The sequence below is a fragment of the Camelus ferus genome, chromosome 31 (assembly GCF_009834535.1).
Source record: "Camelus ferus isolate YT-003-E chromosome 31, BCGSAC_Cfer_1.0, whole genome shotgun sequence".
NCBI classification, from domain to species: Eukaryota; Metazoa; Chordata; class Mammalia; order Artiodactyla; family Camelidae; genus Camelus; species Camelus ferus.
This window is the reverse complement of record NC_045726.1, coordinates 18,979,336-19,005,792: the sequence shown is the minus strand read 5'-3', so window position 1 is coordinate 19,005,792 and position 26,457 is coordinate 18,979,336. Positions and strand designations below refer to the sequence as shown.

Genomic DNA, 26,457 nt, shown 5'->3' with positions numbered 1-26,457 from the left:
GGGAGCGGGAAACAGGGAGTTGTTCAACTTCCAGTTGTAAGTTTCAGTTGTACAGGATGAATAAGGCTGGAGAGCCGTTGTAAAACATGGTACCAATAATTAGCAATACTGTGTTGTGAACTTAAAAATGTGTTAAGAACGTAGATTTCATATTATGTGCTTTTGCCACAATTAAAAAAAAGAAACCCTTGGTCTATGTGTGTGTGTGTGTGTGTGTGTGTGTGTGTGTGTGTGTGTTTAATTTCCATTTTGTTCAAGAGAGGAGGTGCACTGTATATATTAAGTACTTAGTTAATACTTGCTATATTGAAGAGAGTGAAACGGGGCAGAAATTTAAAAGCTACGAATTCTGAAAAAAATCTCAATGTTGAAAGCAAGAAACAACTTACTCTGTGTTAACATCAAGGAGGAGAAGCACGGATGATTAGACTGTGCTCCATGGTTTTGTCCTGGTTCAGAATCGGCCCTTCCCCTACAGGCGAGGCCACTGGCATGGTCCTACACAGGTGCCATCAGCACGGGACCTGCACTGAGGAACGTGTCCTCACACAGGCCGAGGGAGGCGTGGCTGCGCACAGTCCTGAAGCAAGAGTGAAACGTCTCCTATCCCCGGCTCAGCCCGGCAGGGGTCATGGGGACACAGGGCGGCCTCAGTTTCCAGCCCCCCGTGCAGAGCTCCAGGTACAGCTGAAGTTGAGTCCCCCGTCTAAAAACAAATTCACTTACTGGTTTTGGATTGGATTCATCTCTCTATCCAAAACTTTATTTCCTTTCTTATCCCTCCTGACCTCAATCCTGTGCTAACTGAACACTGAGCAACCAGAGTCAGATGACTAAAATTGCTGCTGTTGGGGACATCATTACTGTGCTAAAACTGCTATTGTAAACATCCTCATTAACATACAAACGCAAGTTGTTTCTGCAGGGGAAGATGAGCTAACAGGCCCCCGAGCCATGGACCACCCGTGGACAGAGAACCATGAACCGGAGACATCCTGACTCCTCGAAAGACGATTAAGAATGTCGCAGGAATGTCACAAGATGAGAATTAATTCCATTTTCTTTATTGTCCCCCTTTAAACAAGCTCTAAGTCAAAGGCCAAGTTGCAGTGGACCTGAGGCTGGCCTCCTCTCCCGCTCCTTTGCTTGACGCCCTGCAGCGAATGCTGTGCTTTCTCTCCCCACAGCCCGGGGTCAGCACGTTGGCTTGGCTGCACCTCTGCCAGCGGACCCCAGGTGGGTTTGGTAACACAGCGTCCCAGCTTAACTCGGTAGTTTCCAAAGAAACACGACCAGGAGTCTGCTTCTCCGGCCAGGCCTCCCCCAACCTCACCTCGGGGTTGTGAGCCTGACACAGCACCACCTCCTTTAGATCTCACCCCGAACTGCAGCCTCCCCCAGCGGTCTCCTCTTGTTGGAGGAGACTTGCACTGTTCTCCCGTGTGCCGGCTCCTCGGCACAGTGCGTTCGGATCACAGCCTTGTCCGCTGACAGCCTCCTGGGGGCTTTGCCACAGGACACTGAGGCAGCAGACAGTGACTTCGAACGTGTCCGAGCAGCCTTCCTCCCAACAGTCACACCAAGACTAGTCTCCTGTCACACTCACTCAGGGCTCAGTTCCATGGTTAGAAGAAGGGGAGGGGGAAGTCAAATAAATCTTCAACACGTGCCTGCATGGGTTCATTTTTTTAAATGACCATCAGCTGGGAAGGCAGTCACTGACCATAAAAAGGAGGGGCAAACTGCCTCTCTGATCGGGGATCAGGGAAGGCGCGGGACGGTGAGCAGGAGAAACAAGAGGGTGGGGGCAGCAGGATCTCTTACCCCAGATCGTCTAACTTCACTCCAATAGCAAGCACGCCTTTGTCCTCTGAAGAGCCTCACGTGGGTAATCTGTCCGTTGCCATTGTTAGGAAATACAGACCTTCCCTGGACTGCGGTCTAATCAGGGTTGACGCCTGAAAGATGAGTAAAAATAGTCCAGCTGGAAGATGAAGGGAGAAAAGGTAGGCAGACGTGAGAGCTGAGGGTCGGGGGAAGAAGGAGACTGAAGGAAGTAGGCAAGGCTGGAGCCGGGAGAGCAAGGAAGAGAGGGACAGGGTGGCCAGCCCTGCCCGCCAGAAAGCAGGGTAGCCTTTCACGGGCTCCTGCCTTCTTCTCCTGGGGTGGAACGTGGTCCCAGGATCCCCTCTGGGAGACTGAGCGGTTTGCTTTTCAGTTCTCGTAGCAGAAGAGGGTGAGGCGGTCAGGTGTGGACGGAGTTGAGGAACCCGCAAGGTTCCTATTTCCTGCTTGAAGAGCAGGGCCTGGCTTTGGACTCCTTAGGCCTCCGCTCCCTCACGCCAGCGGCAGAGGGCTGGTCTGGAAGCGACCCCACCAGCGAGAGGCGTGGGCTCTCCGATGCCTTCTTCACGGAGGGCGGCTGCTTCTGTCTGCCTCTGCGCTCAGCCTGCTGTGATAATTCAGCGTGCTGTGAGACGTTGCTTGGCTGAAGCGTATGGAGAAAACCTGGCCTGGCACACATGTGCAGTTGGAAAAGCCTTTTCAAATAATTGCAGGCATTATTTTTGAGGCTATCAAAAATACGTTTTATTTTGGGTTTTTTTATATGTGTCTTTGATGCTACACCAAAGCTTGGCAGGTGGAAGCTTCTTGAAGGCGAGCCGAAATGCAGACTGTGAAGCCAGATCAACTGACTTCACGTTAGTCCACTGGAATCTCTTGCCCTTTGGATGAACGTTGTTTACCTGTGCACAGTTTTATAGCAACCAGGGATCAAAAATATGCAGGGGAAAAGATTCCAGAAAGTTCCAAAAAGGAAGCTGGAGCTGTCTTCTCCTTCCCGCCGTCCCATACGCGACTGAGTTTGGTCCTCGCCACGTCTTCTCACAAGATGCTCAGGACCAAGCAATTCCTGGCCAAACAAAGGCAGAACGGCCCCACCCCCCAAGGGGTTCAAGTGAGAGCTGGTAATAGAATCGGGTGCAGCTCCAAGAGAAGACACCAGAGAAGAGCCAGGCCAGGACTCGCGAGGCGGCACGCACACACAGGCTGTGTCAGGGTCATCTGCCTCCTACCGTGTCACTCTGAAGACGGTGCTGTTGCCTGAACAGCTGGCTATGTTGTGGAATATGGTGTTTCTCTTTGTGTCGGTGCCTCTGCTCTGTTGCTTTTGCTCAGCAATAAATATGTGAGACCTTTTGTTGGAAAAAAAAAAGGCTTGAATTTGCGGCTCTCCAGCAACTATTTACGTTGTATTTACAATTATTTACATAGCATTCGCATAGTGTTAGGTATTATAGGTAATCTGGATGGTTTTAAAGTATACAGGAGGATGTGCATAATTCACATGCAAATAATACACCATTTTATGTAAAAGACTTGCAGGTCCTCGGATTTTGTATTCAAGGAGGTCCTGGAGCCAACCACCTGCAGGCAGTGAGGGAAAACTGTGTGTATACATCACATTTTATTTACCCATTCATCCATTTCTGGACATTTAGGTTGTTTCCACATCTTGGCTTCCAAGAGTTCTTAGAATTCTCTGTGCCCATGACCCATGAGACAGTCTAGTAAAAGGTGCAGATGGCCCTAAGTAATGTTGGTAAGTGTATAAAATTGCAGGATTACGAAGGAAAGCAATTATCCTGAAATGTAATTATCTGAATTTCTGAATTGTGACGGGACAATGAGAGCCTCGTCCCTAAGGGGTGTATAGTCTACCTGGCTGTGCATTAGCATCGTCTGAGCTCGCTGTAGCCACACCCCAGCTTCACCCGAGTCGTGCTCCGGGCTCCGCTCTGGTACCAGTTAAGTTACCAAAACTGTGGAGTCTGGTTTTGTCATTTGTCGTAAAGGATCAGAGCGCCTACCCTTCAGAGCAACTGTGAGGAGCAAGTGAGGTCATGCACAGAGGGCTTCTTATAACCTGCAAAGCAAGTTACAGACGCTCATCAGCATAACCACTGTCAAAGGGAAAAGTGTCCCCCACTGCGAACAGAGAAACTGTGTGTTCTGAGTCTTCCTCGCTGGCCTGAGTAATTCACAGTGTGTCTAGTTAAGAGAGACTGGGTGGCGGGGTCCTGGCCTCCGTCTGACATTCCCTGAGGCTTCTTTGTGAATCCAGCCTAGGGCCTTGGCCCCCTGTCAGTCCCTTGCTTCTGAGATTTAGTGTTTTCTGACCAGCGATCACTGTGCTGGTGCCTCCCGCTGCCCAGCACGGGGTTTCCTCTGTCAACAGTGAGGGCAACACCTGTTTATGACTTTGTGGAGCAAAGCTGGAATCATTACCAGGTTGGCTGTTTACAGATCAGAATCTGCAACCTTGGTTTCCCGAGGACAGATCCCCGCGATGTGCAAACCACTCACCCACAGGCCACCTCTTCGTCCCCTTGCTGGCTCCCTGATGAAGATCTGGTTAGTGCACCATGACAAGTGACCAATTTGCCTCAGACGTTTTGCTATTATCACCATCACAATTATTATTAATGAATAGTGAGGCTTCATGTGCCCCCAAACTGCCCATCAGGGGCTCTAGCGAACGTCATTCCTCTCTCATCTTCTATATTTCTGAATGTTTGGATTCAGTGTGAATTTACTACACTATGAAACTTCCATTAAACTTCAGACACTGTGGATAGGCCAAGTGTGGTTTATACCAGGGGCTCGGAGTGCCATGGCCAGACCAGCAGCCGCAGCAGCCCTGGAACTGGTTAGGGTGCAAAATTCTCAGACCCCCCCAGGCCTGCAGAATCAGAGGCCTGTCTCCCCAAGCCTGCTGGTGGCTCTGTCGCTCACTCAAGTTCGAGAAGCCCCGGGTCAGAGTAGCAGGAAGGTCTCCTTTCCTTTTCCATCTGTAACTGTGATAAACAAGTGTTTGGGGTTCTCTCTTACACTCTGTCCATTTGAAAAGCAGGTTTTGAATCAGGGCACACCCCATCATGAGGTAAGGAATGACAGTTTTTAAATATGGGAAAAAGACTTGTGTCGACTGGGGACAGACAGAACTGAGGAATCCATCCTCATGGGCTCGGAATGTGGGTAAGAAAATGTGTTTGGAACTGAGCCAGAGATGAGAGACCAGGAGAACCGTCTAGTTCTCACCTTCCAAGCACAGGAAGCCCTGACAGGCCCTGATTTTCCTGCTTCACATTGTGGAGAAGAGGGAAACCTTTGATACTACTTTTTTTTCCTTTTTTAATAGCAGTAGAGTTGATTCACAATATTATGTACATTTCAGGTGTCCCGTGCAGGGATCCACGAATTTCTAAAGGTTATGCCCGATTTATAGTTACTGTAAAACATTGGCTGTACTCCCTGTGCTGTAAGTATACGCTTGTGGCTTTTTTATTTTATACACAGAAGTTTGCACCTCTTCGTCCCCTGCCCTGTCCTTCTCCCCACTACATTTTTATATATATCAAAAACCACCAGATTTTTGATGTTAGGTTATTTTATCCGTAACAGTTATCATTTTCTAAGTTATCATTTTAAAATGTATTTACTGATCTCTTCCTGTCTCCTCCCCACAATGGAGGCACCTTTTTAGCGGGAGCTTCTTGGTCTCCCAACTCCCAGGACAGAGCCTGAGGCAGCCCCCCCTTGACACCATCAGGAGACTCAAACCACACAAGCCCCTGCCGTCCCACCCCCTGACCACGATAAGCCCTGAGCCAGTCTCCCTCCATTTCTTTCCCAAGCCTGTGCGACCTGCTGTGGAAGCCTGCCCTGCTCACCTAGAGAACCCAAGTAGGCAAGTGCAGGGGATGAAGACATGCCGCCCGGTCACGCTGCTTTGGCATAGCCGTTATTCTGAGCTGGAGGCAACTGCGACACAGCAGATGCAGAAAGCGTCCTCTGTCCTTCCCTAATCTACCTAAAAGCAGGGTGTAAGTTTCGCCTTGCGAAAGGTGCTCTCCCCCCGCCCCCATCATCAGGGAAAGATCACTCACCGCCTGAGACAGGGAGAACGAGAAATGCACTTGCGTGAACAGCTCTTGCTGAAATAGCCCTCATCGCCCATCAGTTCTGCCATATACTCCCCACGATTTACTGTCCCTTGAAGCCCAACTCCCCTTTTCTTTGTTAAAACAGTTTATAAGCTTCTGAGTCTAACCACTTATTTGAGTTTTCTTTTTTGTGAACTCTTACACACATAAATATTCATAAAAACTGTGTGCATTTTCTCCTGGTAATCTGTCTTCTGCTGGCTTAATTCACAGCCCCTCTTGACCGCATACAAGAGGGTAGAGGAAAAGTTTTCCTCTGTGTCATAAGTAACAAACCTTTTCACATCCTCTTGCTGTGTGTGTGGCATCATCAGTCTTGACATCAGAACCTAACTGTAAGAAAATTCTTTTTATTTTTAAAGTTTTATTAAATTCAAACTTGAAGAAAGATTGCAAAATAGTACAAGGAATTCTCGTGTATACTATATCCATGTTACAAAATATTAGCATTTTAATACCTTTGCTACATATATGCATGTATATATAAACTTTTCTGAGCTCCTTGAGTTTAAACTATAGACTTGACACCCCTTTATTCCAAAATACTCCAGTTTGTACTTCCTAAAACAAAGACACTGCCTTACATAAACACAGAAAAAAGATCAAAATCCAAAGAACAGCATTGATAGTGTCATTATCTAACCTACTGATATTTTAAAAATGTCACCAGTTATTCCACTGATGTTTTTCATAACAATAAGAAAGAAAATTCGCCACTTCAGATCACTCCAGAATCACATGTTGTATTTTGTTGTCATGTCTTTTTAATCTTCTTTCATCCAGAGCAATTCCTTATGTCTTATGTTTTTGAAGCAAAAAAAAAAAAAAAAAAAAAAAAAAAAGTCCTTTATTTTGTAGAATATCTCTCAATTTGAGAACCTAACTTTGGGTGGGGGTCTCTCCAGTTTTCCAGGGGCCATAACAGACCACTGACTCCTCTTTTCTAGTTATGGTCACTCCTTTGCTAACTTCGTTCAGTCCCTTTTATGTACATCTTTAAATAACATCCAGATGCTCCCACATTCATAGTCAGCCCAGCATCCTCCCCCAAACTGCAGGCTCAGCTTTCTACTCCTTAGTTACTACTTCGGTATCTCAAAGCTTAAACTGAAACCAGATTCTTCACTTGTGCTTTTCCTCCATCCCAGTAAGCAGTACATGTACCCAGTTTCAAGCCGAAGCCCTAAAACGCATCCTTGCCTCCTTCTTCCCTTCACTTGCCACAGCCAAGTCACGGCACGCCCTTCAAGGTGTTTCTAAACAGCAACTGACCCCCCTTTTCCTTTCTTTTTTTTTAAATTTAAGTAAAGTCATTACAATGTTACTAGTTACATTTCTAGCATATAGCACAAAGTCCCAGTCATGCACATATATACATATTTGTTTTCACATTCTTTTTCACTAAAGGTTATTACAAAATATTGAATATGGTTCCCTGTGCTCTACAGTAGAAATTTGTGTTATCTATTTTTATATATGGTGGCTAACCTTTGCAAATCTCAGACTCCTGAATCTATCCCTTCCTACCCACTTCCCCTCCAGTAACCTGCCTCCCCTTTTCCATGCAGCGCCCACCATCCATCCAGCCACCGTCACTGCTCACCTGGTGGCCACAGGCTCCCTGTCTCCACGTTTTCCCGGCAGAGTTCAGCCCAGGAGGCAGAAGAAGTGTTTGTATTACAAAGACTCAACACTCTCCCCAGCTTACAGCTCTGCCCACTGGAACAAAATCCATCCTTGCTTTCAGGAGTCCTGCCTGCCTCTTCCACTGTTTTCTCTCTCTCTCTCTGGGCTCCATCTGTGCTTTAATCACATTCAGCCCAACCTACCTGAAGGCATTTGCACGGGCTGCTTCCTTCTCCTCAGATCTTAGCATCCTTAAAACCCAGCTTCCATGCCCCGTCCTCCAAGAGGCCTTCCCTGACCATCCATCTAAAGCTTCAAGCAGGTACCAAAACTCAAGTTATCCTGTTTACCCAACTGTTAGTTGTTTCATTTCTTCCTGCGAATATCTTCTGCAACTTGCCAACTTTCTGCACTCTGCCACAGCGGAACTTCTTGAACCTGGCGTCCTGCTTTTCAGCCCCATATGCTTTCATGAGAGGAAATGCTATTTTTCCAGTTCCCAGCACAGAGCCTCACAATTATACGCACACAACAATAGTTTCTGTGTGATGACAGGTGACTGAGTGCACAGATGAACTAGTGAATCACATGCCTTGGAACAGGGCTCTGCCGACCATCAGCTCAGGGTGTGTGAATTTAAAAATAAAGTGTCTGAATATAAATTTACAAAGAGCAGAAGAAAGTAAAGGTAAACATTCATCCACATTCTGGTTGGGAAGCAATGTATGCACCTAATATAAATGGAAGAAATTATAAAGTATAAAGGTGATATCATAGATTGTATTGAAAACATAAAACAATTTTTACCTTTAAAATTATATACAGCAAGGAGGGAAACAGTATTTAACAAACATGGCCAGAGGTTAGTGCCTCAATATTGGTGATCTGTACGCGCCGAGTAGAGGAAGACATGACCCCTACAGCTTAACAAGGCCAAGAACATAAGCAAACAATTGATAGAGGATTAATAGAAGAGAAACTGTATCTCACCTTGCTAGAAATCAAAAATGCAAATTAAAACCTCTAGATATTCATTTTTGCCTCTCAAATTAGCAAAAGCTCTCATATATACGAATACATGCATTCATATTCAATGGCAAACCTGTGATGAAACTGCTGATAGGAAAATATTTGGTATGATTTTGAGATTAAAAAAATATGTTAAAATGAGTTTATAACCACTAACCCAGGAGTCTCACTTCTCTGAATTTATCCTTAAAGAAATAACCAGGAAGGGCAGAAAAGATTTATGCACAAAATTTTCTCTCTGTGTTAATTAATTTAAGAATTTTTCCTAGAAACAATTTAAGATGTTATTATTAAAGTAGCGGTTAATATGTGGCTCATTTATGTAATAGACTACAATGTAGCCATTAAAATGTTTATAAAACCTGTGTAACGGCATGAGAAAATTCCTATGACATAATATAAAGGAGATTATACTAACACATAGACATATATGAAAGTGCAGTAAAAAGAAAGAGAAAAATGTATAAACAACCAGAAAGGAACACTGAGCACCTGCCTTCTGTAAATGTTTGCAATTCTTGGTAGCTCTGCAGGTTACAAATGAAGTGTCAATGTTTTAGCATCACAAACAGTTGTTATTGGCCACATTCAAACCCAGTCCTTTCAGCATCCTTCTGTCTGAGTCCTGCTGTTTACCCCAGGCCATGCCCATCCAGTCAGCTCGGCTCTCACTGCCCAGCGGGATGTTAGGCATCCCCAATACAGCATGAACATAATGGGCATTAACTATTTGAAACTGGCTTCTCCTAACCAACGTGGATCCGCATCATCCCAGTGCAAGATACTCTGATTATGCAAATCCACACTTTCTGATGATTGCTTTACATTATGAACGTCTGTGATGGCAAATTTAAACAACACTTAAAAACAGTGGCAGTCATACATTGAGGAAGAATGATGCTAATAAATGGTCCTGAAATATTACACAACACAGAAACCGCTCCCTGAGGAGCCAGAGGTCCTATGTGATTTATCTTTGGGCTCGAAGCATGCTTGTTTTGTGGAGAGATGGAAGGATAAAACAAAACAAAACAAAACACATTTCAACCATGTGAAGTAGAATTGCTGAATCACTATGTCTACGCAATTCACAGAAACAGACAAGATGCTAACTGCTGGGCACGCCCTTCAGCAGTGGCAGGTCTGGCAAGTGCCCCGCTTTGCTCTGCAGACACCCCCTCCTTCCCACCTCAGCTGATCAGCCTTGTCCTGGGCGAGACACCAGCCTCCGCCTCCCTAGGAGGGGCTTCCTCAGCTGACAGAGGTCCACCTTCCTCACTAGCAATTCCAAAATCCAGGCATTTCCAAAGCCAGATCTTTGCCTGAGTTTGAGGCACCGAAGCCCAACCTAAGATTTCTTCTGTTTATCGCACATTGATTAATCATATGCTTCACTGCACAAAATATTCGTGTGTTCGATTTGCGGGTGCTGCCCTGTCCCTGCCAAAGGTGTATCACAGTACGGAGTGTGCCTCCTAGCACCCTTCTCAAATTTGAAAACGACCTGTCAGGGAGATGTTTCCAATGCCCACAGATTCCAGAGAAGGGCTACTGCTCTGCCCATGTTGGGCCAGAGCACCCTGTACCTTGGTTCACTGTTGGCTGCCCAATGGCCATTGCCTGCCTGGTGCTGGCCCCGCCCATGCGTGCTTCTGGCCCCATGTGGGGGCCCCTCTCCTCTGCCCTACCCCGGGCATGGCCCTCTGGTTCTCCAGCACCAGCTGGGTGTTCAACAATTTAGTTTGCTTCTGACACCAACCACCCCGAGCTGGAGTCAGATCCCCACTCCAGGTGCCAGCCGCAGGTCCCTGGGGCCACCGGGCGTGCCAGCCCCATCCAGAGGCTGCCTGGGCGCCCCAGCAGAGCCACCTCTGGATCATGAACTCAGGACTGGTGGAAAAGGGCTCCTTATGAATAGCAAGCTACTCCAGCTGTTCAGGAACCCCAAGGATTTCAGCAGCTCTGTACCAGGACCTGGGGACGAAGGCCAGGTATTTTGTTGTTGCACTGTGGCCCGGAGCACAGCGCTGTCGGCCACCCACACAGCACAGGCCCAGCGTAGGGCGGGCCGCCTTTCCCTCCACGGCTCCCGGCCCTGTGTCTCCAAGGCCTCAGCTGGTCGGCACTGGACCTTTGCATGAGTTAGGAAGACACACTGGTCAGAGGCATCCCTTGCCCTGGCTCGCATCCCAGAGCCCACAGCCGGGCCAGCAGAGCAGGCTGCAAGTCAGCCCACGTGCATCAGCCCTGCAGCAGCCGGTGCCCTCCGTTTATTCTGCACACCCCGGAGAGCCCAAGGCCGCACAGCCTGACCACACTGACACGCTGCGTGGGCTTGAGAAGGTGATTCTCTGTTCTGCTGAACCCGCGTGAAATGGTGGCAGCACGAGAAACACCACGTTTGCAGTGGGATATGGATAATACCAACAGAATGCAGACAGTTCTTCTAGTAGAGCGCAAACAAGGTAGCTGCCAGAATGGCCAGTAGCCCCCCACCCAGTGACAACCTTGTGCTCATCAGTGACTTCCGAGGGCCTGTTCACCTCACTCCTCTGCAAAGCACCTGAGACCCCCACTGGAGGGTCCCACTTCCTGGTGGGTGGCGTCCAGCCCAGAGCCGGTGGTAGCTACCCACACCCCACCCCCAGCTCCTCTGGGGGGCATCCCCCTCTTTCTGTAAGAACCTAGTAAAGCTGGAAGATGCGCTCGGCAAGTTCTCTGGAAGAAGGTTTACCATAGAAGAGGGAAGTGTCTAAATGATGGGTCAAAGGTGATCTCCCCCATAGTTCAGTGAAACGCGCCCAGGGCACTTAGCGCACGCCCTCGGTCTGTGCACGTTCACAAAAGAACCTCCTGCTCCCACCTTCCACCCACGTGTCAGAAAACCCCACCTGCACTCACGGGAGTTTCTACCCTCTGGACCCCCGTCCCCCCCAGGCCGAGGAGGAGCAGCAGGGAGGAGCTGGCCTGGGGGGCTCCACCCCCACAGAACCCTCCCAGAGGGGTGCTCTTTACAATCTCCAAACTCAGGTCACTTGCAAAAGACGCTCACTTTACCCACCTGATTGCCGAGGGGGCCACGTCTAAACAGTGCGCACACATGTCCACACAGCCACGCACATGTCCACACAGCCACGCACACACTAAAGACAGATATTAATCCTTAAGAGAAAAAAAGTATAGAGTAAACGTCCACCTTGCCACCTCTGCTGGTGACACGGCTCTAGCGGAAGCTTTAAAACGACTGTGTGTTTGGAGGTGACTAATTCTCAGCCAAGCACTGCCTCATCCCCAGCTCGTGCTGGGGACACACAGGGAAGGGTGAAGAGTGAGCCTCATTATGCGAGCAGTCGGGTGAGCTCTGCAGACCTGTCCTTGTCCTCGCTGGAGCTGCTCGTGGGACTCCGGACCGTCGGAGGCTCCAGGCGTCAGCGTGGGCCGGCGCCTGTAAGGAGCAAGACGAATCAGCCAGCTCACAAGGTGCTCTCGCTCACCACGCACCTGCCCTGTGTCCCGACTCCTACAGAGCACCACGCAGGTGGAGCCTGACGCCGAGGGTGTTTCATCTCGTTCTTCTCGCGCATTCAGGGCTGAGGCACAGGGGTCTGAGCTGGGCGCCCGAAGAGCCATTTGCTCAGTGTCGGGGTGGGATCAGGAAAACATCGCAATCAAAAGAAAAACAAAACTAGTAACTTAAAGGGCGGCTACTGTACGTTTGAATGTTCATAACCAACAGGCATTATTTCTGAAAGCTGAAAAATAGCTGTAAGACAGCAACAACACTACCCACAGGTAAACAGGGAACAAGACATAAAAATAAAATACCAGTTTATCCTCAAAACAACAGGGTCTTAAACAACATAGAAGTTATTTTTCTCATGTGATAAGGGCAACCAACCCAAGACTATTGCAAAAAGTAGATTTTATTATTATCCAGATATGGTGAGGACAACAAATCAGATGTTTGCCATCGAAAAGACAGTTTACTCACGGGTCCCAAGAGGAGGGGTCAAGCTACCCAGGGTGACAAAGGGAAGCACCAGGGTCAGCCAGGAGGCAGGTGGGGGGGAATGTGGACAAGAGCCTTTACTGTGGCTTCTGCTGGAAGGAACAAGTGAGACAGGCTAAGTATGTTTAAGATGATCTATTTGAACAATTTCAGCAAGCTCTGGGGCAAGGGGGCTGTCCTTGGTTGCCTGGAACCTGACCTGAAGTGATGAGGCCAGGGGGACAGTGCCTCAGGGTGTAAAAGCCCATGAAGGAGGTGACTGGGGTGTGGGCTCAGATGGGCTGGTTTGCATATGAAAAGAATGCAGGGAGGAGCAGTCTCTCCAGGAGCAGTAAAACCCAGATGTGGAAACACCAAAAATCTAGAGAGTAAAAAAGCATGATTAATACAATAAATAGGTAAGGTGCTTTCCCCAGACAGACAGAAAATGTGGAGAACTGGGTCACCCTTCCCCCCTCCCTCCCCCTCTAAAACCTGCTGATCCTGAAATTTCCATCCTCAGGGTCTTGCCCCATCTGCGTAGTTGAAGGTGGCCCACCGTCTCACCTGTGCTCCAGGCAGCAGGCGGATGAAGAGGGCACACCTCAGCCCTCGGAGAGGGACTAATGCTCACACACAGCCCGTTGTGCAGAACGAGGTCGCATGACCCAAGCAGCTGCAAGGGCATCTGGGAAATGCGGTCTTCCTTCTGGGCCGGCTGTGCCCACCTGGAATTAGAGGTTCTGTACCACTAATGGAGAACAATGATGGGGGACAGCTAGAACCTCTGCCCTAAATAATGAGACGGGAAACAACAGGAGAACAGGGCATATAAAAGCAACCTGAAATAGGCATAAACTACGCAAGAAGAAGAAAACTTCAAGAAGCAGAAGTGCTGACTGATATCCTCAAAAGATGAGAGAATCAATAACAAAATGCTATTGAGAACAAATGTTCAGAGATTTTTAAATAATTGTAGAAATGAAAAACTCAGCATGTTGCTTAGTTGAAAAACTTGAGGAAGTCACCTAGAAAGTAAAACAAAAAGACAAACGGAAAACAGGTGAATGAAAATAAGAGAAAAACACAGGATGAGGCCACGATCTGAATAACAAGGTTCTGAAAGGGAAAAAAACCCAAATACATAATTTAAGAAAATTTCTCCTACTCAGGGATCTGAGTTTCCAGATTGAAAGGGTGCCAAGCACCGTGGATGGAAATAGCCCCACATGAAGGCATTGCATTTGGAATTTCACCACCCAGGGCCAAAGAGAAGATTCCACAAAGCTTTCAAGGAGAAAAGACAGGTCACTTCCACGAGATGTGAGTCAGAACGGGGCCAGACTTGTCAGCACTTGGAAGGCAAAGGGGCCGTGCCTCCAAAGCCACATGAAGACGGCACCCTGACTTCTGTGTCCAGCCAAACCACCACCCAAATATAAGGGAAGAACAGTGATATTTTCAGACACACAAGGTGCCGTGCACACTTCTCCCAGAACCTACGGAAGACTATGCTCAACCAAAATGAGAGCCTCAACCAGGAAAAAAGACATGGGATGCGGGAAGGAAGAGGTGCAACAATGGACAAGGGGACCCCCACGTGACAGGAGGGGACGCCCGCGGACAGCAGCATGAGCCCCAGACAGGCAGCAGCCAAGCCACAGCGGACCAGCACGGCCTAGAGGAAAGGGCTCCCATCAGCCGCAATCCCCGCTGCTGTCATCTTCTCAACCGGGGAGCTCCGCCAGGAGAACGTGGCGCAGACCCTTGCCGAAGCTTGGTTTGTCCGACCAGGGCGCACGACAGTTCTGACGCTCCTGCCGCGTCCACCCGGGCACGTTCGTTTCACCCCACAGAGTTCTGTTCGATGTGTGCCTGAGAGTCGGACATCAACCACGGGAAGCTTCGAGAAACAATTTCAGAGACACTCGCTTCCTCTGCCCATACTCTTGCCAGATATCCAGGTCCGGCCCACATCTCAGGGCTGAAAATGCCCCTGAGACCCCCATCTCCCAAGATTCTTCCTGGCCTAAAACTAAAACCAAGTTACTTCCAGACATTCTCTATGGCTTGTCTTCCCCTGAAAGCGTTTAGGTAACACTGGCAACACTGACTTTCCCTTGGAAGTTAGTTTTATGCTTGCTGTTCAGATGTCAAAGCTCAGCAGTTTTTTTTTGCTACATACACAGATGGCAGAACAAGGTCGGTGTAGCTGCTACTTCTGCAGGGGGTTCCAGTAAGGAGGGGGCAGAAGGGCTTCTCGACCACTGGCAATATCCTAATTCTTAATTTCAGCAGTAAACACAGGAACATGGTTGTTGATGATGATGATGATGATGATGATGACGATTACTTAAACTCCACACATACCTTCATAAATCCTACTGCATAGGTCTGTATTAGCTGACTAGGGGGCCACAGCAAAATGCCGCATACTGGGCATTTCAGCAGCACAGATTCATCCCTCACACTCCTGGCGGCTGGAAGTCTGAGTCCGGGTGTGGGCAGGACTCGATCTCCTGAGGTCTCTCCTTGGCTTGCAGACGGCCACCCTTCCCTTTTCATCTTCTCCTCACGTGGGCCTCCCACTCTGCTGATCTGTGTCCTCATCTTTTTCCTATAAAGATACCAGGTTATATCGGAGTAGGGCCACCCTAGTGACCTCAGCTTAACTTAATTGCCTTTTGAACACCCTACCTCCAAGTACAGTCTTCTTCTGTGGTACTGGGGGTGTATAAAATTTGGAGGGACATAGTTCAGCCCATAACAGTATCATAATTTTCCATTTTTATATTAAAAGTGTGAAAGGACAAAATGGAAAGCAATAGAAATTTTAATAGGCGAAAAAGAAAATATATGTTACAATTAACGTTTTAAAGTGGTAAGAATTTCCTAAGAATAATAGCATTCTCTTACATAACCACAATATAATCATCAAAACCAGAAAATTTAATCTCAGCCCAATGCTATTACCTAATCCACAGAACATCGTCCGCTGCTGTCAGTTGTCCCAGTGATGTCCTTTTTGTGACTCTTGTTTTCCTGCTTTGATCAAGTCCAGAACAATAAACACATTGTTTCACGTCCCTTTAGTTTCTATTAATCTGGAGCCATTCTTCAGCCTTTGTCTCTCAGGACCTTGTCATACTTAAATTACAGCTATTTGAAATTACAATTACTTTGTAGCGTGCCCTCAATGCTGGTTTGTCTTACGTTGTCTCACAGTCAAGGTTTAGAAGGAACACTACCACAGCGGCATCTTGCCTTCTACAGGCGGCTCATGTCAAGAGGCACACGGAATCAGTCTCTCCCAGTTCAGGCGATGTGACCCTTGGTCACTTGGTTCAGGTAGGTTCTACCAGAATTTCTTCTCTAAACTAGTATTCATTTCCTAGTAGGCGTCCCACTGCATCCGTAAGTGGTAATCCGTCTTTGTTCTTAGTTATTCTGACGCTCAGTCATTCCAGACAGATGTGCTGTTGCTGCTTTTTTAGATACGTCTCCATTGTTCTCTGAAAACACGAAAGTGTTCAGCAGTGAAGCAGCATGCTGTCTTCAGCCTCTCTGAAGTGGCTTTCATGGAACAAAATCTATGCTTTAAGGCAAGACAAGAGCATGTAAGCATAACATACTCCCTGCCCGTACTGGACTCCCCCTAACGTGCAAGGTACATGACACACTAACCAGCCCCTCAAAGGTGGGGGTGCTGCTGGACGGCAGCGATCCTGTCTTTTGTTGTTTCGCTCTTCTGACGCCAGCAGCATCACTCCTTAGAAGACTACTGTTTCCTTCCTCGGTTCTGTAAGGGCTCATGGTGACCTGCTGCTCCCTTTGTATGTGCGGATCTGGACTAAGTACCTTTGGTGAAATTTGGGTAAAATGTCAGTGTGTCCGCATGTCAGTTTGATGTACGATCTTTTGTCTCAAAAATGTGTATGACTCCCAGGAATCCCGCTCCTGGGCATATATCCAGAAGGAACCCTACTTCAAAATGACACCTGCACCCCAATGTTCATAGCAGCACTATTTGCAATAGCCAAGACATGGAGACGGCCTAAATGTCCATCAGCAGATGACTGGATAAAGATGTGGTATATTTATACAATGGAATACTATTCAGCCATAAAAACTGACAACATAACACCATTTGCAGCAGCATGGATGTCCCTGGAGAATGTCATTCTAAGTGAAGTAAGCCAGAAAGAGAAAGAAAAATACCATATGAGATTGCTCATATGTGGAATCTAAAAAAAAAAAAACATAAATACAAAACAGAAACAGACTCACAGACATAGAATATAAACTTGTGGTTGCCAAGGGGGATGGGGGTGGGAAGGTACTGGGATTTCAAAATGTAGAATAGATAAACAAGATTGTTTATCTATACAGGATCTTGAGGTAGCTCACAGCGAAAGAGAATGTGACAATGAAAGTATGTATGTTCATGTATAACTGAAAACTTGTGCTCGTACACTGGAATTTGACACAACATTGTAAAATGACTATAACTCAATAAAAAATATGTTTAAAAAAATGTGTATGACTGTGCCTTCGACTTCTAACAAGCAGAGCAATCTTCAGGGTTTCTGAAGAACCGTCACCGGGTTACAGTGCTCAGGTTGGCTTGAATAAAACACTCCATATCTTTTAGATGGACTATTGATTAAGTGTTTGTTGACAGTGCCAAATAAATATATTGAAAGAACATGTACACAAACACAAATGCATACATATATGTAAATAGAGATAAAGACCCAGAGAGAGAGAGAGAGAGAAAGAAATTACAAACCAGGCGGCTTAAAACAACAGAAATTAATTCTCTCAAAATCCTGGAGGCCAGAAGTCTGAAACATGGTATCAGAAGGCCCATGCTTCCTCCAAAATCTCCACAGAAGAGCACTTTCTCGCCTCTTCTGCCTTCTTGTGGCTCCGGGAGTTCCCTGGATTGTGGCTGAGTCACTGACACCTCTGCCTCTGCCTCGAAGTGGCCATCTCTTCTGTGTGTGTCCTCTCCTCTTCTTACAAGGCCAGCACTTCATTGGGTTCAGGGCCCACCCTAAATCTAGGGTCATTTCATTTTTTTTTTTCCTTTTTCAGATTTGTTTTTTGCTTTTTTGGGGGGGTGGGGAGGTAATTAGTTTTCCTTGTTTGTTTTTTGTGTGTTTGTTTGTTTGTTTTTAGAGGAGGGACTGGGGATTGAGCCCAGGACCTCATGCATGCTAAGCACGCGCTCTACCACTGAGCTATACCCTACCCCTCAGGATGGTTTCCCCTTAAGATACTTAACCAATTATATCTGCAAAGACTCTATTTGCAGTATCATCCCATTCTTAGATTCTGAGTGAACGTGAATTTTGAGGGGTCACTGCAGAAGCCTTCATAGGTAGGAAAGTGGAACCAGAAATTTAGCTCCTGGCAATAAAAGTGAAAAGACAAATACAGTTGCATAGTTCCCATCGCTAATAAGGAGGCAGCATGCCAGCCCTGAGAAGGCAGCAGAGCTTTTCAGCTCTAATTTCTGCAACATCTGGCTTGAGATCCCCCGACCTACAGCATTAGCATCACCTGGGAGCTTCTTAGAACGGCAAATTCACCTCCCATCTCCTCAACCGGAAGTTGTTGTGGGGCCCAGCAATCTGTTTTTAAAAGTCCTCCAGTGATTCTGAGGCTTTCCCGAATTTGAGAAACCCTGTAATAAATAATGTCCTGACAATGTGAGAGTAACTGGAGTTCCACACAACTCTGTCTTCCAGCATCCTGTCATAGAAGTAAAATTGTGACAACAGGACATACAACTCTCTGCGTAGGAGGATGGGGGAGCAAAATTCAAACGGTCCAGTGATGTCCCTTTAACAAGAATTCCTCTTATTGCAACAATAAAGCCTAAATCTATCAAACTATATATTTGACGCACGTTTTCCCACACATTCTGCGTCTCTTGTGCACTGTCAGCAAGAACTGGGTAGGCACAGGGAGTGGAGATGGGTTATTGACCAAGGGTTCATCGACTGAAGTCACCCCAGGAATGTTCTAATAAAAACTGTCCCACCTTCCTGCAGTCATTTCCTCAGCCCTAAGCTACCTACCCGGACTCTGGTCTTCATCAGGCATTTCCTTGTTCATCTTTGGATCTCTGAAGAACATAGATCCAGCCTTCAAGTCAGCAGGGTCACAATACAGAGTAAGTAGCTTTGTTTCATATTGTATCCCACGAACTCCCCAAAAAGAATCAGCTGACTCAGAAAGCAGGCTATGCTTTTGCACAGCAGAGGAAACCAAAGCAAAGTGAAAGTGAAAAGACAGCCCCCGAATGGGAAAAGACACTTGCAAACGTCTGACCCATAAGGGACTAACATCCAGTCTAGACAAACAGCTCATGCAACTGAACAGCAAAAACACAAACAACCCAATTTAAAAACGGGCAGGAGAACTGAATAGGCATTTTTCCAAAGAGGAAATGCAAATGGTCAACAGGCACATGAAAAGATGCTCAACATCGCTGATCATCAGGAAAATGCAAATTGAAACCACAGTGAGATATCACCTCACACCTGCCAGAACAGCTATCATCAAAAAGAGCACAAATAACAAATGTTGGAGAGTCTGGGGAGAAAAGGAAACTCTCATACACTGTTGGTAGGAAAGTAAATTGGTGCAACCACTGTGGAAAACAGTGTGGAAGTTTCTCAAAAACCTAAAAATAGAACTACCATATGACCCAGCAATACCATTCCTAGGTATGTATCTGAAAAAAAACAAAAACACAATTTGAAAAGATACACGTATCCCAATGTTCATAGTGGTATTATTTATAATTACCAAGATACAGAAACAACCTAAATGTCCATCAACAGATAAATGCATAAAGAAGATGTGCTCTCTATATGTATACATATGCATACACAATGGAATAGTACTCAGCCATAAAAAAGAATGAAATTTTGCTATTTGCAGCAACATGGACAGACTTGGAGGGAATTATGCTAAGGGAAATAAGCCAGACAGAGAAAGACAAATACAGTATGATATCACTAACATGTGGAATCTAAAAAATAAAACAAACTAGTGAATGAAACAAAAAAGAAGCAGACTCACAGACAGAGAATAAGCTAGTAATTAGCAGTGGAGAGAGAAGTGGGAGATACAGACCATTGGGTATAAGACAGGCTCAAGGATATATTGTACAACATGTATGTAGTCAATATGTTGTAATAACTGTAAATGGAAAGCAACCTTTAAAAATTGTATAATTTTAAAATTTTTTTTAAAATAGGCTACTGAGCATCACCACAAACCTGTTGTGTCCAAAAGGGTTCTGAGAATCTGCTTTTCACACATACGATGATGACCACCACACATTAGAGTTTGCACATTGGCTACCACATTGAATATGTGGCTTAAATATTCTTGACCCCCAAGACTTGGAGGTGCTGAGTGTTGGGTGGAGCCACACAGCCTGGCTTTGGGTGTTCTTTTCTCCAGCTGCTAACTGTGTTACCCTGGGCTTGTTAATTAATATTTCAGTAACTCAGTCTCTTTATGTCACCTGAAGATGTCAACAGTACCAGTCATGGGGTTGCTGTGACATTTAATAAGCTAATGTAGGTAAAAGTACTCAGAATAGTGCCCAAAACCTAGTAAGTACCACATAAGTGTCAGTCATTGTGATCAGTAGCATTTTCAAGGCAACTGCTAGCACACATCTTTCAAGTCACAAAAAAGTCTCAAAAATTCTGCCATGGTGCATTTATTTTTGAGAAATATAGCTTCTCTATTTGGCTCAAGTAGCTTAATCCACAGCCAGTTCTGACCACATAGTCTAAACCTGTGAGATTAATAAGAGCAATAAGCAATTTTATGCTTTTTCTTGATTTTTTCCCCAAGATACCTGAGTTTGACCACAATCTGGCATTCACTTGTTGGTTGGGCAAAATTTTGGGAAATCCTGTCCAGGAGACCGTGAGGGAGGTGACCTCTGATTGAGGTGACCATATAAATCATCATCCGAGCTTGGTACTCTGGGAGGGAAGGAGTGCCAACCAGACAAGAAGCTGGGACGAGATGCAAACAGCTCATCCTGGGTCTAGTGCATCTGTATGTGAGGGGACAGAGAGGAAACATTTGGGAAGCTGGGATAATGTCTATTGGAAGGGGGGTCACATTCATGGGGTTTGTATTAGTCGTCTATTGCTGTGTAACACATTACAAATTTGTGACTTAACTCTCGTTTATCAGCTCACAGTTCTGGAGGTCACAGTCTGGCACAACATGGCTGGAGCATCTCTGCTCAGCATCCCACAAGACTAACAGGAGTGTGTCGGCCAGCTGCACTCTCACCTGGAGCTCAGGGTCTCCTTCCAAACTCACCTGGTTATGGCAGAACTTAGTTCCTTGTGGTTTTAGAACTGAGGTCACCACGTAATGGGGAAAAACAAACCTGACTCCATATCAGATCTCTTCCTTTGACTCTAACCCTGTGCTCTGTCTCCTGGGCTCAGTCCTGCTGGTTCTGCACCTTTTGTAAAAGAATGTTGCCTAGAGCCTGAAATGTATAGGAGAGCCCATTCTCAAGGCTCTGACCTTTAAGGGTATAACAGTTTTCCATTCATATAGAAATAAAAAGTTGCAGAACAGATAATAACATTTGTTTTGTTGGAGGTTCACAGAAACACCATGACCTGACCTACATGGACAGCTTAAAGAACAAAGGATTCCAACACCAGGAAGTTTGCAACCACCAACCACACTCCTTCCCCTTTTTAATATAAAAGGAGCCTAAATTCTGTCTTGAGTAAGATGGTTCTTTGGGACATTAGCTCTCCATCTTCTCCGTCTGCTGGCTTTCTGAGTAAAGTTGCCAATCCCTGCCCCAGCAATTTGTCCCTTAATTTATTGTCTTGTCGTGTGGTGGGCAGTACAAAGTTGGACTTGGTGACAACCATTTCCTCACTGGTTGTCACAGGGCCACTCAGCTCCAAAGGTCACTCACATTCCCTGTCATTTGGTCCCTTCGATCTTCAAAACCAGCAGTGGAAAACCTTTCTCATACTGAATCCTCTTACACTTCGAATCTCATTCTCCAAGAAGAGTCCTGTCCCTTTCAAGGGCTTGCCTGTTTAGGTCAGGCCCACCAAGGGTAATCTCTAACTTAAGGTTAACTGATTGGGATCTTAATTACATCTGCAAAATTCCTTCTCACAGGGACATAGGTTAGCGTTTAATGAATAACTGACTGGAAGTGTGTGTCCACCAGGGGCCAGGAATCCCAAGTCCATCTCAGTTCTACCTACCACAAAGTTAAATAGGGCAAAAATTGATTTTTAAAAATTTGGTAAAAATTGGAGCTCATTAGATCAGGCTTTGAAGAATTTTTTTTTCCAAATTACGTTTTATTAATAAAACAAGTAAAAACTGATTTACCAGTCTTCACACAGAACTGCAGATGAAGCTGAAAAACAAGGCCTATTTTTAAAACAAAATGTATCAAATGTAAGGGCTTTGGGTTTATTGTCTGATAAATAAGGATTGTCATATTTCTTCCCATATACAAGATGCAAAGCCTGGAAGTTAAGGCTTTGACATTCATGTAGAATCACCTGTAATAATCCTGTTTATTTAAAAAACATTCATTTGCAAACATTCACAGTGGGTGACAGTCCACATTGTCTCCTGCCTTTTGCTACATTTCAGCACTTCCCTTAGCCCCACTCTAAGCACTGATAAATAATTTCAAAATTCTGTTTTAAATGCATGCTGTTATTTCTTTTTCTTGATTTCATTTAGTGATATACATTCCTGATCATCTGAATATTTATTTTCCTTATAAAAATGTATCATCAAAATAAAGAGATGCTTGAGGCTGCTTCAGTGTCCAAGTTTGCTTGTTTTTCTTTTTTTCCAGCTTTTCTTCAGTTGTCCTAAATATGACTAGCCTTGTTTTATAAATACCCACGACACTGCCACCAAGTCAGGTTTAGAAACAGACTGCCCCAACAGTAAAGCATTCAAACTTCTCTCCAAAAAAGGGCTGTGGGTTCTGCTGTGTTGCTGGCTTTGAAACTGTACTTTCCCAGCAGAAATCTCTTGTGAAAGGCCTGTGGGACACCAGGCAGACAAAGCAACCTTAACCTTGCTGCTGTCGGCGGGTTAAAAACACCTTTTGTCTTAAGCTTCCCCATGGAAGATAAAATGCTGTGTTGTGTCACCCACCACTGAAGTCAGTGTGTAGTGCGACCTACAGACGTAAGCCTTGTAATGTTTTCTGCAGTTCACCGTGCAGCACGTGCGTGTCTTCCCAGAACACCGGCACTCACGAGGGCAAAGTACAGGTAAGCAGAGGAAAGCTGTGTTGTGCATAGCTTCGTTTCATTGATGCCTTTTTATTTTAAGGCATTGCTTCCTTCAGGTAAGGCTTAAAAAGGGACATGATCGTGCTTAATCACTAAAAGGAAAAAAGGATTAGTTAACAGAAGACTATGACACTACACACGCAGAAAGAAAAGGAAATAATAAGGAAGAAAAGAAACCACTTGAAGCAGACTCGAGAGAGCTGCACAGCAGGAGAGGCTGTGGGAACCTCGCTCCGAGCTTGTATGGAGGGCGCGTGCTGCTTCCTCTTCATCCCTAGACCCTAGAGCCCGGCTTCGCGGAGCGGAGCTGTTTCCAGGGAAGACACAGACAAGGCCGAGGGCACCACAGATCCGTGAGGTTCCTCCCCTGTCCACTGGCACCACGCGGCAGCAAACCTTGTTCCTTGTTCCTTTCCTCCATGTTTGTAGTGTTTCACTAAAAGCTTTAAAAAAAAAAAAAGCCATCGTTTTATTCTTTCCTCCTATCAAAATTCAGTAGTGATATGCGGGGAAAAGAACTGGGAACACCTAGGCATTAATATATTGAGCATCATCCATAACGGGCTAATGGTAACAATGTTCATGGTTAGGCAGCCGGCAACCAAGTCTCTCAGCAGATTACCTTTCGTGTGATGAATTTCAACTGCCCATGACATTAGACTGAGGTATTGTTAGCTCTGTGGGCCGACATTTAACATTAGCACAACGCCATCCTGTCACACCTTCAATCTGACAAAATCCTATGTAGCAGTGAAACCTTTCCCCTGATGACAGACTAGTTTCTTGAACTTCAGTGTGGTTTCAGGGAAGATTCAGGGCCTCTTGGCTCAGAAATGCCTTGGCATCTCACACTGCTCACAACGGATCAAGGCTGGATGCTTCAAAGAAGTACCTGCAGTGCACTTGCTCTGAGCTCCTCATCATCTTCTGTGTCTTGAGGCTTCGGTGTTTTGATGGTGGACCTTTGATGTCTGGGTTTTGGTGGCACAGGACCTACAAATCCAATATTGCCATAAAAGTTATGAATGATGCTGGGATTAAAATGTGGTCCTCAGGCTTGAAAAAGATCAATTTCTCCGGTTAAGCAGTCAATGTCAATCTGGAGTTTTCCGTTACAACTTCTCAACTGCTGCGTTTCTTCAAGTGAAGCTGTTGGGGATACAGAATTTGATCTTTTCAGATGCCTTTGAGTTAGATTATTTTCCATTTCATTGACCTCAGATTTTAGTTCATCCAGTTTTTCACTTTGAACCTCAAGCTCTCCTTGAAGTCGCTCCCTTCTGGCCTCCTGATGCACCAGTAGAGCGTGTGTGTAGGCAGCAGCCTCGGATCCCACACGCAGCTTCCGTGCTTCACTTGTTCTATCCACGTGTGCTGAAGTAGGGTCTGTGAGGCGCTCAATATTCTGTTTCTACACAATCATCAGGATGGTTTAGAAGATCTGTAAGTTCAAAGGTGGGGGACACCACCCCTGGTGACACTGCAGGGGGTTTTGTGGGAGAAACTGTAATTTTGAAAGTATATTTTGTATTGGGCTGAATGACCACCACTCAAGGAGAAGTTACAGAGTTATTGTCTATGCTCAACTTTTGGGAAGGTGTTGATGAATAAAGGCAGGACCCATGCTCACTTGCCCAGACATATTCCTGGCAGTAGCAGATCTCCAGAGTTTGTGGATGTAAAGAGGGTGTGTTACAGAAACCTGAATCCCATTGAGAAACCAAGCAACACTCGGAGGATTGGAGAACTCAGGTTTATTACACCAGCAGGCCCAGAGGAGTTAACACTCCAAGCTCTGGACCCCGTGTGTAGGTTTACACAGGCTTTTGTAGGGTTTTAGATTTCAATTAAGTTTGCATCATATGCAAATGAGGTGTTAGAAATGGACCAGTCAGGAGTGAACTTTTGGGAACCAGTGGAATTTTAGGGGTAAGTTTCATTTTCCTAGAAGCAAGCCGTTTTACAGAAGCACAAAAGCAGGAAGGCAGTGGCTCTGCCTGGGAGGTCTTGCTGGTCCCTCTGTGGGTTTTGCCCCTTCAGGTGGGCCGATTCCGCGTGGCCTGTGGTGGCATTAGCTGAAATATAGACCTTAGGTTGACTACGGGACTTTGCCTCATCAGCATCTGGGGGAGTGGCAGCTCTGTAAACAGCGGGCTGGTTTCTATTTAAGATCTGGCTGTTGACCGAAGAGGAACTGCTGGAGGTTCGAGGTACAGAAGAACGTAATTTTGAAGAACGTTTCTTTGTGGGGGTTCAAGTCTGATTTCAATCTGGATTTTTCAAGGTCCTGTTGAAGTATTCTGAATGTTCTTTTGGCTGTGGGCAGAAGACTGCGAGCTACCAGGTGAGTGACTTGTTGGTGGCTGCGGAGCAGCAGGTGAACTGCTGGGCATGTAGACATGAGAGGTCCGGTGGCCTTGCTGATTGGGCTGCTGGGCTGAGGTGTGCAGCAGAGGAGCAGATGCAGGATGTGGAGTCCAGGGACCAGGCTGTGAGGGCTGATAAACTCATTGAGGCTTCATAGGATTAAACTGCGGTACCCAGCCAGATGCTGCTGTGTCTGTCGAGTTGTACCACTAGGAGTTGTAATGTAGGGCCTGATGGAGATAAAATTGCCCTGTGGACTGTTACGTACACCATGTGCAAGCAAAGATGTAGGCTTATTACCACCAGTCTGGATATTTGGGCCTAAAGTTACCATCATGGGATTAAATCTCGGAGTGTGTTGAGAGAGGGTAGATGTTCCTTCGCTGCCTAAGTGAATGTGCTGCTGAATTTGAAGCACCAGATGGACCGGATGTTCCAGAAACACTGAGGCCTCGAGGAACTTGCGCTGGTGCCGTCTGTGGCTCTGGCTGGAATAGTTCATTACTGGACTGACCACCTTGAAGTTGTCTGTCACTAATGCTGTGCCTTAGAGTCCTACTCCCATTCATTCTATTTCCTTCTCTTCGATGGCGGTAAACATTCTGTGACTTCAAGTCCAAGTTGAGAGAAGTCATGTGATTGCATAGACCAGAAATTCCAGAATCATCGGGAAAATTCAAGTCTCCTTCACGGCGAAGATACCTCGTACGAGAGAGAGGGAGGGAGGGAGGGAGGGAGAGAACCACACAGCAGGCATCCAGGTTATTCTTCTCCTGTAACACGCACCTGGATGCAGCTTCAGGCCCTTCGGGGAACTTTTGTCAGAGGTCGTGTAAAAACCTGAAAGTCAATTTGGTGGCTTCCGTGGGCCATTCGTACATTTCCTGATCAGGATTCTTTGTATGGTAGGTGGTTCTAGGCCTTCGTGGAAGCAGTTCTCGTCTCTTCAGTCCAAGTGTTTTTCTTCACTGCCTCCTCCTCCCCTCCCCTCCTCCTCCCCTCCCCTCCCCCTCCTCCTCCCCTCCCCTCCCCTCCTCCTCCCCTCCCCCTCCTCCCTCCCCTCCCCCTCCTCCCCCTCCCCCTTCAACTC

The 26,457-nt window shown here is 46.3% G+C and overlaps 1 pseudogene; it reads right to left on the bottom strand.

Moving 5' to 3' along the window:
* Window positions 1–23,827: 23,827 nt before the first annotated feature.
* Window positions 23,828–26,240, bottom strand: LOC102523119 (annotated as a pseudogene).
* Window positions 26,241–26,457: the final 217 nt, after the last annotated feature.